The 18,232-nt window shown below is 48.9% G+C and overlaps 1 protein-coding gene across 3 annotated transcripts in view; it reads right to left on the minus strand.

The window, feature by feature from the left end:
• The window catches only part of Ankrd11 (ankyrin repeat domain containing 11), a 153,606-nt gene that overhangs the window by 74,585 nt on the left and 60,789 nt on the right, over positions 1-18,232 (minus strand). For 2 of the 3 annotated variants that reach the window (XM_076838833.2, XM_076838831.2), the window contains exon 2: positions 13,870-13,933. The exons of the other annotated variant lie outside the window; for it this stretch is intronic. The gene's annotated coding sequence lies outside the window, so the exon portion shown is untranslated. The remainder of the gene's footprint in view (positions 1-13,869; positions 13,934-18,232) is intronic. 3 annotated transcript variants of the gene reach the window in all.

An 18,232-nucleotide genomic window follows, 5' to 3' on the forward strand; every position in this document is an offset into this window, starting at 1 on the left:
TTAGGTGCATTCTGTGCCAACATGAGCAAGGTGTCAGTCAAAACCTTCTACTACTAGCAGGCATCAAAACAGCTGTCATCCAGAGTAGGACACCTACCTCCACACCCTTCCAACAAGAGAAGACAGAGACGAAGTGGTTTCACAATGAGAAACAGGCTTTTCGGGTTGGGGTGGTTGGTCAGGGATTGGGGGGGGGTGTGTCTAGGGATCGACTGTAGGACCTCACAAGTGCTAGGGATGCCCTAGCCCAGAGAGAGCCTGTGGATGGCAGAACACTGTGGATGGCAGAACACTGAGGCTGGCAGAGGAGGATATGGCAAGTTTGCTCATTTGAGAAGAACAGAGAACCCCTCTATCCTTTTCCTCGACCAGGTAGTCTTTGGTGCCACTGCATTTCACACTAGGACCTCAGATGGCCACAGCTGCCTGTGGGGCCATGGGAAGGCAGAGCTCACACGGCACATGAGAACATACCCACTGCCTTACAGGCTAGTCTGAAAGGCAAGAGCGAGAGAGACCTCCCAGGCTGTTAAAAAAAACAGTCAGAGTCATGGGCAAGGTCCTCAACAACTCATGTGCTGAAACCCAAAAGCACTGTGGTGGCACTGAGAAGTGAGACTGGAGGAAGTGACCGTGGTGAGGGTTCTGCCCTCCTGGGCATAACGCTTAGTGAAGAGCCAGAGGGAGCCAGTGGGCCTCTCTGCTCTCCTATCTCCCGGCAGAGGAAGACCCGTGTGCTTCCCCAGCAGACAACCACAAAGCACCATGTGGGAAGGAGTGAGAGAAACAGAAACTCTGGGGGTTTACTTTCAGAATCTGGAATTCAACCCTGACTGGATTCAACTGTAGCCCTCCCCACTGCCACCCTAATTCTAAGGTCAGCCTGTCTCAGGCTATCCCGTAGACTGCAACCCGGAACTCCTCCAATCACAGTTAAAGGCAGCACTGCACTGGCTCAGAATATAAACAGCCACACAGCTAGCCCAGGCGGCTTGCTAGTAGCCAAGGTCAGTAGTAGCTCTCCTCCAAAAGTAAAGGTGTGCCTTGCCCACACACTTTAGAACTGGCATTTGATTTCTTGCGGCTGAGCAGATCTCAGCACACCTAATCCTGAGGCACTCGATCTTGGCCTCTAGCCTCCAGAACACTGAGAATACAGTTCTGCTCTTCATGACTGCCCAGACTACAGCGATTTCTTACAGCAGCACAAGTGGACTAATATGAGGATTGAAAAGGCAACTCAAGAATTCTCTCCCTAATGCACAGAGCCAGCCTCCCCAGCGTGGTTGGGGAGTAGCTGCCTTGGGTTCCCAGCAACTGCCGACTTAAAGAGAGAAGAGGGCAGGGCGGAGAGCATCCAAAGGGATTTCCAACTCTGCCTTCAAATGTGTGATTTATTCCCAATTACAAGCCACAAACAAAACATGTTTTACACTATTTGTGAGCTTTTATCCTCTTCAGTGTTTTCTAATTAGACCAGAGTGCAGTTTGAGAAGCCAAACTATAGGATGCAGTTTGAGAACCATCCTACAGGTAACACTTCATGAACAAATCTCTGATATTCCTCTGCTGTAACTTTTTTGAAAACAGGCTCCAAGAAATTCCCCAATCTCCCCTGGAAACCTGCAGTGGCAACTAGAATGCCTCCATCCGGAGCACGCCCACAGCAAGGATAACTCACTGGCCACCAGCTGCAGGGCCCTTCCTGGCACAGGTGGCAGCGGCTGTGCTGGGTCTGAAGTGTCTACTTTCCCAATAAGCAAGACCGAAGGCCACTGCCAACAGCAAGAGACCTTGAAGCAGCTCCACGGGGGATTCAGGCACTTGAGCAAACTGAGGGCCTGCAGGTACACTTCACCCATGTGGCCTTTTAAAGCAGCGCTGGCTTAGAAAAACGGTTTTGGACCCAGCTGGACCCAGCTGAGGAAAAGTGCCCAGCAGCAAAGACCAGCAAAGTCTTCATTTCTGCTAGCAGGAAGTCACAATGGTGCGCCACAGAAGGATGTGCCTACCTAGGTTCTGCTGCTAAGCTCCAGGGACTGAGGGGACGGCAGGACCACAGGTCCCAGGAGACACATCACACAAGTACATTCCCGGACACTCAACTCCTTCAAGATGCATGCAGCCTTCCCGACCTATGGCAGGACCAGGCTTCTGACATCACTGCAGCATCCCAGGAGGTCACCCTGGGTGACCTCACTCCAGCAAGGGCCCGTTCCCTCAGTGACCATAGCTGAGGATCAAGTGCACAGAACCCAGCAAGTGCTGGGAGGACAGTGGTACTGCCCCTGGAGGACCACTGCAGCTGGTGAGAAGGGGCTCAGAGCTGCCAGCAGCCTTGGTGGCCTCATATGCTGGAAGACCCCAGGCAGGGGCAAAAGTACAAGTCTTAATCCAGTAAACTCACCTCTTCCCTCTGCAGGTATAGAAAGCAAGTATTTTCAAAAGGGGCTAGGCATTTTAAAGGAAATAAGAGCCTTGACTGAAACATCCATCAAGGCAATACCACAGAAGCACTTCCAAATGGCACGCTGCTTCTTCAAGCAGATCTGCATGAAGGGAGGACTGAAGACAGCCCAGCTCCTACCAGAGCTATACCCAGTGCTCCAACAAGGCACCAACACCTCCCCACACCACCAACACCTCCCCACACCACCAACACAAGCCTAGGAGCAGGGGTAAGGACCACCAGGGCCCTGCTGCCCACCAAACACCTTGAGGCTACCTGGGTTAAGTATCAGACCTGCCAAGAACCAAGGTCAGGAAGCCAAGAGGGAGGCGCTGGAGACATAGGCCCACACGGAGCTCTGGAGGAGGGAAGAGAAGGCAGCTGCGCTGGCTTAGAACAACGGTTTTGGTTTTAAGGACAGCAGGACCCAGCTGAGGAAAAGTGCCCAGCAGCAAAGACCAGGGGAGACTCTGAGGTGTGGCACCGAGTCAGCAACACCAAGCCATACTTCCGGGTGCCCCACGACAACAGGAAGGCAGGGGCTGGGCCTGCTGGAGGGGAGACATGGGCGGCCCTTCTGGTTTTAAGCTACACTGAGACATTTCTAGGAAGACTATGCTCATCTATTAGGTTCCTTTCTCAATTTTTTTTTTGTTTTGAAATATTTCAGGCTTGTAAAATGTGGCAAAACTCATTGATGGATACCACGCACCCTTACTCTGATGTTAACATCATACACAACCAGGAAATGTCAAGACTCCAGAAACCAGCTCGGATGGTGAGCTACAACAGACCCAAGCACCTGATTCCAGTGTGGCCATCTGCTCCAGCCCAGGCCCATACAGCCTGAAGGGCACCCTTCTCCTCTTCAGGGTTCAGAATATAAGAAAAGGAAGAACACTGATAGAGGTCTACAAGAAGCAGCAGGAAGGCATTTCTGCCTCTGCCTGCAGTTCAAACATGCAGGCGGCACACGAAAGCCACAAGAGGGGTAAAAAGGGGAAAGAGCCAGCGTAGGGCACAGCCTGTGATCCTGGCAACTCCAGGCTGAGGCAGGACAGTCCCAAGTCCCAGTCTAGGCAACTTTATAAGACCCTGCCTCAATATATTAAAAAGTATTTAAAATATTTTAAACATATATTTTTTAAAAGATATCAAGGGGTGGGGAGTGCATGTACTTGTCCATGTGGCTCAGTGCTCTAGCACCCTGGGCTCAAAACAAAGGGCTGCACAGGCTGGTCTCGGGGGAAGTAAAGACCATGGGAAATGTTTAGGTCCCACAAGGCAGGCTGAAGGACATCACCCACAGCAGGACAGCTGGAAACCACTCCACCAACGTCCCCACTCAAGGGGGAACCAGTGTCACTCGCTGGCCGGTTCCTGACCTGCAGATCTGATGGCAAAGCCAGAAGACCCTGTCTCAGCCAGGAGCACTTTTAGCCCAAAACTGAGATCCTGGCCTATTCCAGAAGTCTTTAAAGCAAGAGCCGAAAGGAGCCAGACAATTCGAATGACCTATCCGTGTCCCAGAACAAAGCTCAAGACACTTTAGGAATGAAAAATCACCCACACACACAGAAGTAGAATTCATATCAGCAATGGATCAAATATCACCAGGCATAGAAACTACAACAATTCGAGACATAAATTCATTAAATTAATTAAAATGAACCATATGTTGCTGGGTTTCAACGCAACATAAAAGCAGCACACCCCCCTCTCCTTCCCAGCAGCAGCTCCCCTACCCTACCCACAGTCCCCTGGGAAACAGGAGGGAAAACACAACCCTGGCTCCACTGTGCAGGACAGGCAAACTCCCACTGGGCATGCAGGGCTACAGCAATACACAGCTGGCCTGAAGTGAGGAGGCAAACCAACCTGGGGAGAGCATACCAGGCAGAGCCAGGGGAAGGGTTCCCCAGGACACCTGGCCAGTGCCCCTTAAAATTGTCACAGTCACAAAAGACAAGGGGACAGAAAGACCATCCCAGACTGTAAGAGATGGAGAAGACAAGGCAACCAAATGCTATGGGGCATACCAAAAGTGATCCTGGGACAGAAAAGGGACATCAGGTAAAAGGAAGGGACTCTGAGAAAAAGGTGTAGTGTCACTAACAACAATGCACTGGTGCAGACCTGAGTTTTAACCAACATACCATGGTCATGTGTGGTGTCAGCAACTCAGGCAGGCTGGGTGAGAGGCGTACAAGAATTCTAAATTTTACAGCTTTTCTGTAAAATTTTTCCAAAATAATAGGGTATCTAAAAAATATATCAGGCTCGTTAAGAAAATAACATGAAAAATCATCTGAAAGCAACTCAGAATTGACACAGATGTCAAACTCAGCAGACTCGGACTTCATATACCCTGTGTAATTCTCTTCTCCATAGTCAAAACTTAAGCCAGAGACATGGGAGTGGGGGAAGATTCAAAACGAACCACAAGGGGTGGAAAGCCACACTGTGTGAGGTAACCAGCACACTGGATATGACTCGCAGCCACACAGACATCTGAAACAAAGACTGGGACCAAAGCGACACATCACAACTACACAGTACATCTGAGACCACTGCAGGGAGAGCAGGGCTCGTGGAGCATGGGACACAGCATATGCAGCTGGAGTGCCAAAGGACCTGGGCAGAGGTACAGGAAAAACATTGGGAAATTAAAAAGGCAAAAAAGCTTTCATATTTTGATAAAGACTACAAACTAAAGGACCCATGCTCTGAAGAAAACCACACCCTGGTGCACTGCTGGCATCAAAAGGAAACTTTACTGCAGGCAGACGGGAGGAAACTTTACTGCAGGCAGACGGGAGAAAACAGGCAGAAAAGAACAAGGACAAGGTGACAACAGGTCTCCTTGGGAAGCAATACAAGCACAAAGCCGCAGAGCATTGTCGTGGAAAGTGCTCACACAGCTCTGTGAATACAGCAAAAGCACTGCTTGGGTAGGCCAACTGCCTGAGTGGGAGTGAGACACAGGGGAGTGTGCATGCAGAGACATGCACATCCGTGCAGAGTGCAAGATCATCAGGCTGGACTCTTTTGACATGCAATGCCCAACTCCAGGATGCTAGCAAGAAGCTCACTGAGAAACCCAGAGCCTGGGTGCAGCTCAGTTGGTAGAGCACATATGAGGTACTGAAAAAAACACAATCATTCAAACTGCAAAACACGGAAAGAGATGCGGCATACCAAAACTAGCCAGAGGGAAGGTGGACCAGCTGCTGTACCACCAAGGCAGGTAGCCATAGGCAGCTGACCTCAGGCAAGCACAAGTGTGCAGGGAGCACAACCCCACCTCAGGCAGACTCGGGGATGGCACTGATGGCCCAGTCTAAAGGATGCTGATAAGCCATGGCTTAATAAGCATGAATCAATAGATACCTGGGTAAGGTTTTAGGCCACCCTCCACCCTTTTCATGTTTCCGTCTATTTTCATCAGTGAGTAATAAGTGGAAGTAAGGAGCTGGCATTGGTCTCCTGTCCACTTGCGAGGTGAAGGGAGCCAGGAAGCTCCAGGGAGGCTGTCTGTCTGCCTGCGTGCTGGGAGGAACACAGGGCCTCCCTTGTACTAATTAAGAGATATGCCACTAAGGCTGTGGTTGTGACTGAGTGGTAGAGCGCTTGCCCAGCATGTGCAAGGCACTGGGCTCAATCCTCGGCACCACATAAAAATGAATAAATAAAATAAAGGTGTTAAAAAAATGTTTTATCTTTTTTTTTTTTTTTTAAGCACTCTGCCACTGAGCGGCACCCCACTCAGGAAGTTTCTACTCTCTGAACAGCCTTCAGGTCAGAACCAAATCTGTGGCCATGGGCTGGGGCTCCAGCTTGGCAGTCAGCAGCTGGCCTGACCTGGCTCACACTGCCCTCTTTCCAGACTCAGAAGCTGTACCTCAACAAGCAAATTCCAAGAGCAGAATCCCAGGGCTGCTTTTCTCTGACTAAGTTAGAACACAGATGAGTTAATGCCTTAATCTAATCAACAAAACTTGTGTCCTCGGTCACAAAGTGTGCAGGGCCAGACCCAAGGTCTAGCAGGGTTGCCCTTGACAAGGGTCTGTGTCTAGCCCCACCCCACCCCCACTCCCCTGCCTCGGAAAGCAGTTAACAGGTAGCTTGAGCCAGGCCCTGCCTGTCTCTACCCCTAGGTGGAACCTCAGGCGAGCCCAGGTCCTCCCATCCTCCCCCACACTCCCTCCCACAGGAATCTTGGCCCACCATCCTACCATCCTGCTAGAGCAGAAGTACCTGGGAGGCAGGATGCCAGCCCCCATCACCTGTGTGGTGTTCCCCCTGATACTTCAGCCTCGGGCACAAGCATGCCCTGAGGACAGGGGAGTTCCTACACACATCAGCTTCAGTGCTTCTTAAGTGGAGAACCAGGGGACCTCTAAGGATCAGAGCAGAAGCAGCAGCCCAAGGAGGCCCCGCATTTTCACTCTGCATTTTCACTCTAGAACCCAGCAGGGCTGCATATGAGAAATTCCAACTATGTAGAGCAGAAGGAAGCAGGTCAGTTCATGAGCTAACATTCTGATCTGCATGAGTGGTATCAAAAGATATGTGCTCCCCAAATCACCAAGTTCTTATGATGAAGACTGATTTGATTCTGAGAGTGACAACAATTAAGGAGCATAAGCAGCATCTTACACAAAGGAAGGTTCCTGAACCACAGGTTTTGACTGCTTGATGCCAGCCACCTTAAGGAGGTGCAGGAAAGCTCTGTGCCACCTCTGGACCCATCAGAGATTGCACCCTCTGTAGCCCTCACACAAGTGAACTCCTAGAGGCCATTTTGTGGGTAACAAGCACCACCTAACTGTGCGGTAAACCAAAGGGCCCAAGGGCATGGCAGGAGGTCTCAGGCTCGGTCTCCCTGGACACGGGTACACCCTGGGATTGCAACCCCTCACTGAGCTTGCCTGCGTGGGAAACACTTGCCAGGTTCCCCCGTACCTGCCACACCAACCTCAGGAACCCAAGGTTTAAGAAGAGCCCATCTCTTCTGCCTCTCCCACCAGAAAAGACCAAATCCACATGTGGGGGTGCTCTTTTTTGAAAAGGAGCTTACATGCCTGGCCAATCTGCCCACAATGAATTGCCTTACGAATCAGATGCAGGAAGTCCTTGGTCCAAGTTAAAGCCAAGAGGCTCCTGTTAGGTGGCCTCTCAGTCAACCCAGAGACAAGAACTTCTCCAAGACTGTTCAGCCCTGAGTTCAGAGGAGGTGCCAACTGCAAAAAATCTCCAAATCAGGAAATGCATGACATTATATTTTAAGTCACTAAAATCAAGATCATCTTAAAAGATCAACCAAATTTGGGGAAACCAAGACAGGTCACTAAAGCAAGCAACCAGGTTGAATGAACCACAGGACCAGATTAGAGTAGGCCAACAGGAGGCAATACCACCCAAGTCACCACCTTGAGGCCACCTGCAGTAAGAACAACACATACTTAAGAGTGAGCTGGGTGGGCCACAAGCAGCACTGGGCCACTTCTAGCTCCAGGCTGTTGTGGAAGAAATCCATCCTGCATCACAGAGACACGGTCCGCCTGTTCCTGGTATGCAGCAAACCACAAGATCAAAGAGAAGCAGCAGCTCTGGTGCCAGCACAGTCTGGCCACAGCCACACTCTAACAGGAATGGCTCCATTCCATGGGAATTCTAGAAGCGGACTACCCAATCGGGAGTCCTCTAAAAACTGCACACAAATTTGCATGCATATGTATAGAGAGGTGTGAGGGGAAACAGATACAAACACATGCATCTAAGGGTGCAAAGTTTTTTAAAAGCTTCCAGGAAGCATTTAGCTAACTTGAATCCCTCAGCTGTGGTTCTCATGCAGACAGCTCTTTCAGGAAATCCATGAGTTTGAAACCATCATCACAATGACACTGCCTTTCAATGGGGTGCTCTGCCTCTTTCAATGGTGGCCCCATTCCCATAAGACATTCTCTAAGGAAGCAGTGACTTCTGAATGCATCAAATTCCAAGGCTTCCATCCACTTCTCGTGCCTGCCTTGCCCAATGCATACAGTATGTACACAAGCCATATCTGCACCAGAGGCACAGCAGCTGCTCTTTGCTGGGGAAACATCATTTCCATATCAAAGTGGCTGGTTTCCAAACTCCAGTAGTCAGGCATGGGGTGCTGGCAGGGCACTCCTGGGAAATGAATAAGGAAGACATGCGGCCAAGCTGGCCAGTGCCAAAGTGCAAGCTTTTAGTCGAAGACCAGTGTGTGGATCTCTACACTGTAAGCAGCAGCTTCAGATGACTCAGGCCTTTGAGAGTGGTTTTCTGGCTTGGCAACACAAAGCACATCAACATCTGGAGACACTGTCTGCTCACACACCTCCTTCCCGGCAACCGCAACCTATTCAGGTGTGGCATCACACTTGGGGAAGACCCTGGCTTGGTGCAGGGAACCTGAGGTGCAAGCACAGCATGGACACTTGCACAGTGCTGGTGATCAGTGCTGAGGATCAGAGAAGATCTTCAAAAACTATTAAAATACTAGATTCCAGCTAGATAGTTCATTTGTGCACTTCAAACAAAACTCACTGCAACAGACTCAAGTACAGAAGATGATGTGAGAATGCAGCCATCTTCTATAGAGCCACATGTTGATAGGATTTGTTTTAAACAATGGCCCTCTAATCACTAACTTTTTGGTTTTTCAATATAATTATTTTTGTTTTTACTTACGTATGAATTTATTTTTGGCAGTATTATGGACTAAGCTGCCAAGGGCCTTGCACATGATAGGCAAGCACTATACCACTGAGCTACATGATTTTTGAAAACTTTGGGATAGAATCTAAGTTTATGAGGCTGGCTTGAACGTGCAATCCTTCTACCTTAGCCTCCCTAATCACTGAAGTACAGGCTGGAAACAGTAAATTCTAACTACTTATAATAATGTTCAATGGGGTTATTAACCCTGTTTTAAAATGGAATTACTACCTAAGTATTCTACAAATCTCCCAGGGGCAGCTTGACAACCATGACAGACACACTTTCATAACCAAATGCCCTCTGAGATCCTCCATGTGTAACATATAAAGAGGTCTTGAGACCCTGTGGCCTAGGAACCAAGGATGTGAGACAAAAGCATGCAGCAACTGGACCTCACTTGTGACAAGACCCTCAGTGTGTCCAATGCCTCGGATTCCACAGTAAGTGCCAGTGGCTGTATGAGGAGAGAGGGAAAATGTTCATAAAGGAAATCTAAGTTCCTCCCTCAAACAGCAGCAGCCATCTGGCTGCCAGCACCTTTTATTCCAGTCAATGGCACAGAGGACAGAAGGACCAAAGGTGGACAGATGCCCTCTGTGGACAGGTGCCCCACTGACCCCCCCATAAAAGCATAGTGTGCCTTAGTGAGGCACATTTGGACCACCTGTGTCACAGTAAGAACGCCTCTGACCCCTTCCCACACCCCTCTGCAGGCCCTGACCAGCCTACCCTTCACCTCATCACAGATGAGGAGCTGGATTCTGGAGCGGGTGGTGGCCCAGAGAGGGCCAGCCTGCTCCCAGGCCCCCCAGCTGGCCAATAGACCAGATAGGAGCCCTTGCCCTGGTGAGCTCTTCACACTAATCAAAACAGGAGCCTTGGGCCACAACCCAGGACTGTGAGCATCAATCACATCAAAAGTGACCAAAAAGGGCCATGAAACACAGAATGTAACAAACAAACAGTGTCTGGTGTTCTAAGCTGGGCTGGGCATTACCAGCCTCAATTCAGAGAGCATGCAAGTGGCACAAGCAAGGCGGGCCTAAGTAGGCAGGAGGCAGCTACACAAAGCCCTCAGCTGGCTGTGCACCCCCATGTACAGGGATGCACACCCTCTCTCAGAGACACATCCACCCCCAACACCCAGTAAGTTTACAGTGTTTAACGATGCTTTGTGAGAAATGGTCTCTGGATGAGGATCCCAAGTGCTTCCTGGGCAGATTTGGGGTGGGAGGAAGGTGCACAAGCACCTGCAAGAACACTCTCTCCAAGGCAGTTCACACAAGGATCACAGTTCCATTCTGAGGGGAGTATGGTTTTATTCACTGTTCACATCTCCATCAGGGAAGACCAAAGAGGCCCTTACCAGTTACCCAAGATGTCCTGCAACAGGATAGGGCACATCCAGACATGGACTATCATTAGGCCTAACAGGAAACAAGCTGTGAGGCCAAAAAAAGACATGGAAGAGTCAGGCGTGGTGTCATCCCAGAGACTCAGAGGATGTCAAGTTCAAGGCCAGCCTGAGAGAATCAGTCAGAGCAAAGACCACTGTCAGCCAGAACCCACAGTGCTTGCAGTCTCGCGCCTGCAGACCCTCCCACTCTCAACTCCTAGCAGCCAAGGACACTGAAGTAGAGTGCCCAAGTCCTATCAGTCGAGAGGCCTCTGGGGAAGAGGGAACATGCCTGGGGAAACCAACACATTTTGACATGAGCAAGTCTAATCTGGTGACATCTAGCGTTACCTAGGCTCTATGTAGTTTAAGGGAACCTAGGCGCCCAAAATGCCTCGGAAGCCTAAACTGCAATAAAAACTGAACATTCAAAAGAGCACAGTAATTTATGTTGGAAAAATTAGTTCATATGTTTCCTTATGATGAAGCACAGTGTACTTTATCACCTATTTTGAAATCCCAAGAGACACTTAGGTTAAACAAGGAGGTAGGTGAGCATTAAGACCTAAAAATCCCTCACATGCTGCAATTGCAATCCAGTACTGCAGTATGTCGTCTGCCCCCATGCCAGTGACCAGCACCTGATAGCAGGCTAGTGCGCTTGGGCATCAGGGTCAGAGGGAAACAGCCATTCCAGTGGAGCAGGAAGCACAGCTTCTCCTTCTGCTCTGAATCCCAGGTGGAGAGACAGAGTCCCCAGAACAGCACTGCTGCCCCTCCCCACCTCCAGCCTTGCCCAGGCAGGGACCACCAGTGTCATCAGAAGGAACTACAAGCACAGGGGCCTTGGCTCTGCTGCCAGGGAGACTTGCTCTCTACAGTGAGCACACAGCCTGTTCAAAGACTGAACCTTTCAGGACTCTGGGACCTAGCTACACACGCCCTTCTTCAGCATGTCTTACAAATTCAACGTCTCAGCAAATCGAAAAGCTTCTTTCTGTGTGTGTGTGGGAGCGCGCTGAAGCAGCACCCAGGGGTTTGTACACGGAAAGCAGACTCTGACTGAGCTCCATCCCAGCCCCACACCTCTATTTTAATTAGAGGTGTTCGATCAAAAACATACAAGATGATATCTAAGCTTCCTTCCACATAAACAATACTGCCTTTATTATCCTGACACATCACTTTAAACACAAAAATATTTTTGAAAATATTATTCTAAATGCCCACTTCACTTCAGCATAATTTTTGCACACTTATGTGACTCAGGTCAGTGCTGGGCAACCTTCCATCTGGAGTTCAGCCCACTGGCTCTCCCTGCTAAGATACACCCTCCAAGGGCTACTTCAACCTCATCACTTCCCTGGAAACACTTGGGCCTTCTACCCTGCTAAAGAGAGTGAGAACTTCAGCAACAATCAGCCCAAACCAGAGTTCTATGCTCGAAGATATTAGCTCTAAGGATGCTAAAGCTCGTATATTCTCATAACAAATTAGCTAGGTGTTTCATGGTCAGCAAACCGAGACACAGAGGACTGAACTGGTATGCCCATGGTCAAAGAGTAGCCCGGACCTGCGGCTGGACCACCACAGTTGACCTGGGAATAGCTCAGACAGGAACACTGCAGAGTCCACACAGACAACCCAGGTCACACCACATCAGACCCTACAAGACCTACAACCATACATCTCATCTAAGCCACTCACCCCTCTACCTTAAGGGTCAAAATGAACAGTGAACACAACAAATGTTAGTAAGAACCCAAAGATTACTAGAGAACCTGTAAAATTGGGGTCTTTTAAAAACCCTGCATTTTCATGATAGGAAAGATCATGGGCGGCAGGCCTTGAGAGACTATCCATCGAAGGCCTGACTGCTGTGCAGTGAGGCAGGACTCCCTCCTTGGCAGTATGTGCATCTTTACTCCATCCAAACACTCAGACCAAAAAGGGTTATAATCAACCCAACTAAATATTTACAGCTCACAAACCTGACAGATGGCACTGAGTGCCTTGAAGTCCCCAAGTCACACCATCACACTCACTATCCACCCAGTGTAGACCAAGTAGGTCAATCCCGGATTCTGCCAGCAGTCCTGATACAGGGTGAGTTTGACTCACTTTAATACTTATTAATAATCAAAAATTCACACTAAGATTAGCAGCATTTGCTTTTTCTCATTATTCATTAAGATCTACTTTGCAGACACAGATGTGGCTCAGGTGAGGGTGACTGGATTCCCAGCCACTACCCTCCTCCTTTTGTGCACCTGGTTCCACCTTCAGGCCAGGAAAAAAAGCTTCCCCCCTCACCGCCGACACCCCCACACTGAGGCAACTCCTCCCAACTGCTCTCTAGCATCAAGTATCACCCCAAACACTTCTGTCAAGAATTAAGAGACTTGCAGGGTCCATTTCAAAGTGGCCTGATCAACGATGACTGAGACAAAGATCAATAACTTCAGAATAAGAAAATTCACTCAGGAGGAAATACGAAAGGATTCCTTCTCATCTGCTAGCAGTAACCCCACAAAACCAATCATCTACTTTTGGACTACTAACCTGAAAACAAGGAGCAGATTCCTGGCAAGGCAATGAAAAGCCAAAGCAAGCCATGCATCTTTTTTCCATCCACCAACCCAGCCATTAGAGAAGGTGAGTAATCTGTCACCTCACCACAGGTGCCCAAGGAGGACCTTGTCCTGGAGTCAGACCCAGGCAAAGTGGGCCTCCATGGAGACAGATGTGCCTGTCACTACCAGGTGTCAGGGTGAACTGGCCTAAACCCTAACCTCCCTATAGCCTAACCTCCAACTGCTAGGAACACCCAGTGGCTACAGACCTGTCCAGCAGCACAGGGCAGCCAGAACACAGCCTGTCTGCTCCCTCCCAAGGTATTCCTCACGTGAACAACTAATGCAACCTGCAAAGTACCACAGTAATACAGCAACAAATGGTTCTCCAGACTATCTGGGGATGGCAAGATATGATAAAGGAAGCGTAGAAGAATTAGCTTCTTTTGCAAACAAGGCTACTGACTTGTTTGATCTTTCAGCCCCATTCTTCTGACTGTGACTCCAGGGGTGCTACTCACTGACCCCAGGAAACCTGGGACTGCCATTATGAACCACACCCAGTGAACTCAGGACAGAAACCAGAACACTGAACAATACCCCATGGAGCCCAAGAAGGCTGCAGGGAGACTGTATTGTGCTCCTCCTTTTTACAAACCAAGGACTACCACACAGACGGCCAGGGAACACAGCAGACTCACCGATTCCATGGTGGAGAATCAGCGTTGCTGAGGACTGCAATCAACTCCAGCAGGGCTGTGTACTCTGAAACAAGAGCAAATCAGATCCCATCAACACTGAGGTCACTATGGCTCCTTTTACTGGTATGTCCCCACTTGGACCATCCACACTGGCCAGCAGAAGGCTGCTGAGATGGTGCTGGGCGGCTCTGGGTTGTGAAGGCCTCACACCCTGGCTGCCCCAGGGCACTGTGCACTCAGTGCTCTCTGAAAACAAGGCCCTGCTGACCAGGCCAAGGGAAGGATACCAGAGGCATGCAAAGGCTGGGCTCATAGTCCCTGCTGAGGAAAGGTGTCCCAGGCTTTCCACCCACAGGCTTGGATGGAGCTCAACAGACTTCCTGTCACATACCCCTCCATCCCCACTCCTCCGGACACCCACCTCCCACCTGAGCATCTCCACGCCCCACTGGGGTCCCTCCAGAGCCGATCCTGGTGGAAGCCACCCCATTGACCTCCACTCCTTAATCTGCCTAGGGATCCATTCTCAAAAAGTCAAGACCATAATTCAGTCCAAAGGTCCCCTGCATGATTCCAAGTCAGAAATGCAATTCTAACACCCTCCCACACCCCAATACAAGAGAGAAGAAAGATGGTGAATCCTCAAGTGCCTGCATGTCACGGTTGGAAAGAAAGGCGAGGCCTCGGGTGGGAATACACCAGCAGGGGCCTCTCTGGTGGATAAGCACATCGCTGATAGAGGCCATTCAGTCAAAGCCTGCCACTCACAGGGCAAAATCTGCCAGGGAGAGACCCATGTGGAATGCAGGGCCCCTCTGCACTTCAGCCACCCAGGTATGAGTAACATCTTTATCATTAAGCTGTAGCTACAGACACAGATCAGCAGTGCACACAGGTTCCAGAGGACAATCCCAGGTAGTTATTCCTTGGGATAGTGGGAGGCTGGTCTAGAATCCCCAGCGAAATGAGAACCCAGGATGCTAGAGCCCTTACATGAAATCCAGTAGTACTCACACACACCCTTCCATGTGCTTTAAAGCATCTCTATGTCACTTGTGACACCTAATATAAAGTAAGTGCTATGTAATCAGCTGTTACACTGTTTGTTTAGGGACTACAGAGAACAAACAAAGGCCTGCACGTATTCAGCAGGGGGGCCGTTCTTTCCCTGAATATTTTCAATTTGACTGGTTGGTTTAACAGATGCTGAACCAAGATCCAGAAGGCTGGCTGTACTTTTATCTTTCAAAAGCTCAGGAAACATAATATTTACATTAAGACTTCGTTGGAAGATTCAAAACAAGGATTCCTTCAGAGGTAGGAAGGAGCCCCAGAAGCCAAGGGAGCTGGCAGGAGCTGGCTGCACACCTGCACCCCCACAGCCCTGCAAGCTCCAGGACACACCCACAGCTTCATCAGAGGCCAGAGGCTGCTGCCCTCAATCCCCCCAGTGACCACAAAGAGGGGCAACAGGAAGCAACAGCCACACAGGTTCCTACGATTACTCTGCGAGTAATCACACCTTGTGATTAATTCAGTGATTTATTTCTACTATTTAAAACTAGAAATTTTAAAAGTACAAAGACAATTAAACTTATTTTCATTCACCAAATGTTTCTGCATCAAAATGTACAAATTCAAAGGTAAACCCAAAGTCTTATATCAAAAAAGATCAAATGACACTATGTACATCTTGCATAATAGCTACACCAGATTTCAAAAGGGTTTCCAAAAAAATTTTTTAATATTTATTTTTTAGATGTAGATGGACACAACACAATGCCTTTATCTTTATGTGGTGCTGAAGATCGAACCTGGGTCCTGTCCATGCTAGGCGAGCGCTCTACCGCTGAGCCACAATCCCAGCCCGGGTTTCAAAATTTCCAAACCTAATAAATCAAGTAACTACTGTAGTCTTGGCGTATGATGAACACACTAACATTGCCAATAAGAATGCTTTTTAAAGCTAATTTTAAATTTAAGTAGCATATTGTTTTAGGGGCTGGGGTTGTGGCTCAGTGGTAGAGTGCTTGCCTAGCATGTGTGGAGGCACTGGGTTCGATCCTCAGCACCACATATAAATATATAAATAAATTAATTAAATAAAGGGCCACTGGCAACTTTAAAAAAATCATGAAGAAAACTGATTAACCAAAAACTGCATAATCTGGGCTGGGGCACAGTGGCAGAGTGCTTGCCTAGCAGGTGTGAGGCACCAGGTTTGATCCTTAACACTATATACAAAAATAAACAAAGGCATGCAGTCCATCTACAACTACAAAAATATTTTTTTAAAAACCTGAATAATCTGCCCAGAAAGCTCTGAGAACTTCAAGAATAAAACCAACCAGCACAAACGGGGCAGCAGGAGGCCAGAAGGGAGACCTATAGGCTGGGTTCCCATCAAACTCGATCAGCAGGAAACCCACAGGCAAGAGGGGCTGGCCTCAACAGAATACCTACTCTGCAGGGCGTGCAGAGAGTTGTTCTGTCCCCACAACTGGTGCACAATTTCTCAAAGCTGCTCCAACCTCAAGAGCTAGTAACACAGACATGAATAAGCAGCTTCCATCACCACACCTCTGGTTTCCGTGAGAAGCAGCAAGTGTGTAGCTAAGCTTTTCAACCTTCCTGTGGAGACCAGTGACCAGTTTGCCAAATACTACATGTGCAGGAGAATGTCACAGATTCCTGAAAAAAGCCAGGAGACATCTTTAAACAGAATGGTGGTTATCTCAAAGAGTGGAACAATCCAAGATTTTAAATCTAACTTTCTGTCTGTCATATCTCATCAATTCCTTTAATGGATTATGTACCAAGATAGGGGTGGAGAAAAACTTTTAAAAATATGCCAAAAAAATATGTGACATTTGGGCTGGGTTTGTGGCTCCATGGTAGAGCACTTGCCTAGCATGTGTGAGCCACTGGGTTGATCCTCAGCAACCCCCCTATAAATAGATAGATAGATAGATTGATTGATTGATTGATTGACTGACTGATAAAGTGAGGGTCCGTCGACATCTAAATATAATTTTTTTTTAAAAGTGACACTTAAGCTGACCAACCTTATTATGCTTCTGCATACACTGATGTTAGAAACCAGCTCTCCTCTCTCTGCTGCCTAGGGAATGCTGCTTCAGTGCTCCAGGCCATGATGGTGAGCACAGGCCACCCACCCTGTGACATGGAATCACAGCCAAAGAGGCCTGGCAGGCTCAATTGCTCTTCAGGGGTAAAGAAGTCCTGGAGCACTAATGCTCTCACCACCTCTCCCTTTTCTCCCCCACTGCAGCCCCAAGACATAGATTTTTATCCATACAACTACTTTTACCACTATTCAGTTCATGTCCATGTTTACTAATCAAAGACCACTAACTGCTGACCACAATTTCTGCTCAGCATAAGATGAGCAGTATAGTTACCCACAGGAATTTGGTTTCAATCCACACCAAGAGACCCAGACATCTTCAGCTGGCCTGCACAGGGTCTTTCAGATCAACACATTGCTCTCTGGCTCTGAAAGCACTGGACAGTGATCAAGGCATCTGCCTCCCTCTTCTGCTTTTCCACTTTCCTCTACAAAAGGAGCCCAAATTAGTGAAGACTGGTCCTACTGCCCAGTCTTGCCCCACAGGTCTCTAAACACTGACAGACATGATTGTTTTTATTTTTCCCCCAGTGTTCCCCACCACATTATTTTATTTTTGAGACAGGGTCTTGCCGATTTGCCCAGGCTGACTTCAAACTTGAGCTCCTTTTGCCTCAGCCTCCCAGGCAGCTGGGATGACAGGGCTGTGCCACCATGCTAGGCTCTGTCACAATCTCATGCAGCATCACAACACTTTTTAGTATGAATTGGGCTGGTGAGTTCACACCCAAACTTTCCGCCAGCTGTGGATGCTCAGTACAGGGAACACTGCCTGGCTGAACCAGCACAGACCATTAACCCTGAGTTCTGAGTGGGTTCCAGGTGGTGTCACATGCAAACAGCCTAAGCACCAAGTGTCTCCTAAGTCTCTTCCCCAAGTGCCCTGGAGTCAGCTCCCACAGAGTGTTAGGGACCTAAGCTACCTGTTGACACAGGCATCTTCAGCAAGCTCAGACACAGAGAGGGGTCAGACATGATGGACTGCCTGAGGCCTGGGATGACAGGCACCAGCAAAGGAGGCCTGACACTCACAGGATCAGAGCAGCAAAGTGCTCAGAGCCGACTCCAGGACACTTGGCCACTCAAGGCCAGTGCCCTGTGCAGGAGAGTGCGAAGCAGGTTGGCCCAGGGCCCCGTCAGGGAAGAGGTAAAGGAGTGAGCTACCCTCACACTATACTCTGCTTGGAAAATAAAAGGTGGGACAAAGGAAAAGGC

Source organism: Callospermophilus lateralis, chromosome 18 (assembly GCF_048772815.1).
Source record: "Callospermophilus lateralis isolate mCalLat2 chromosome 18, mCalLat2.hap1, whole genome shotgun sequence".
Classification (NCBI taxonomy): domain Eukaryota; kingdom Metazoa; phylum Chordata; class Mammalia; order Rodentia; family Sciuridae; genus Callospermophilus; species Callospermophilus lateralis.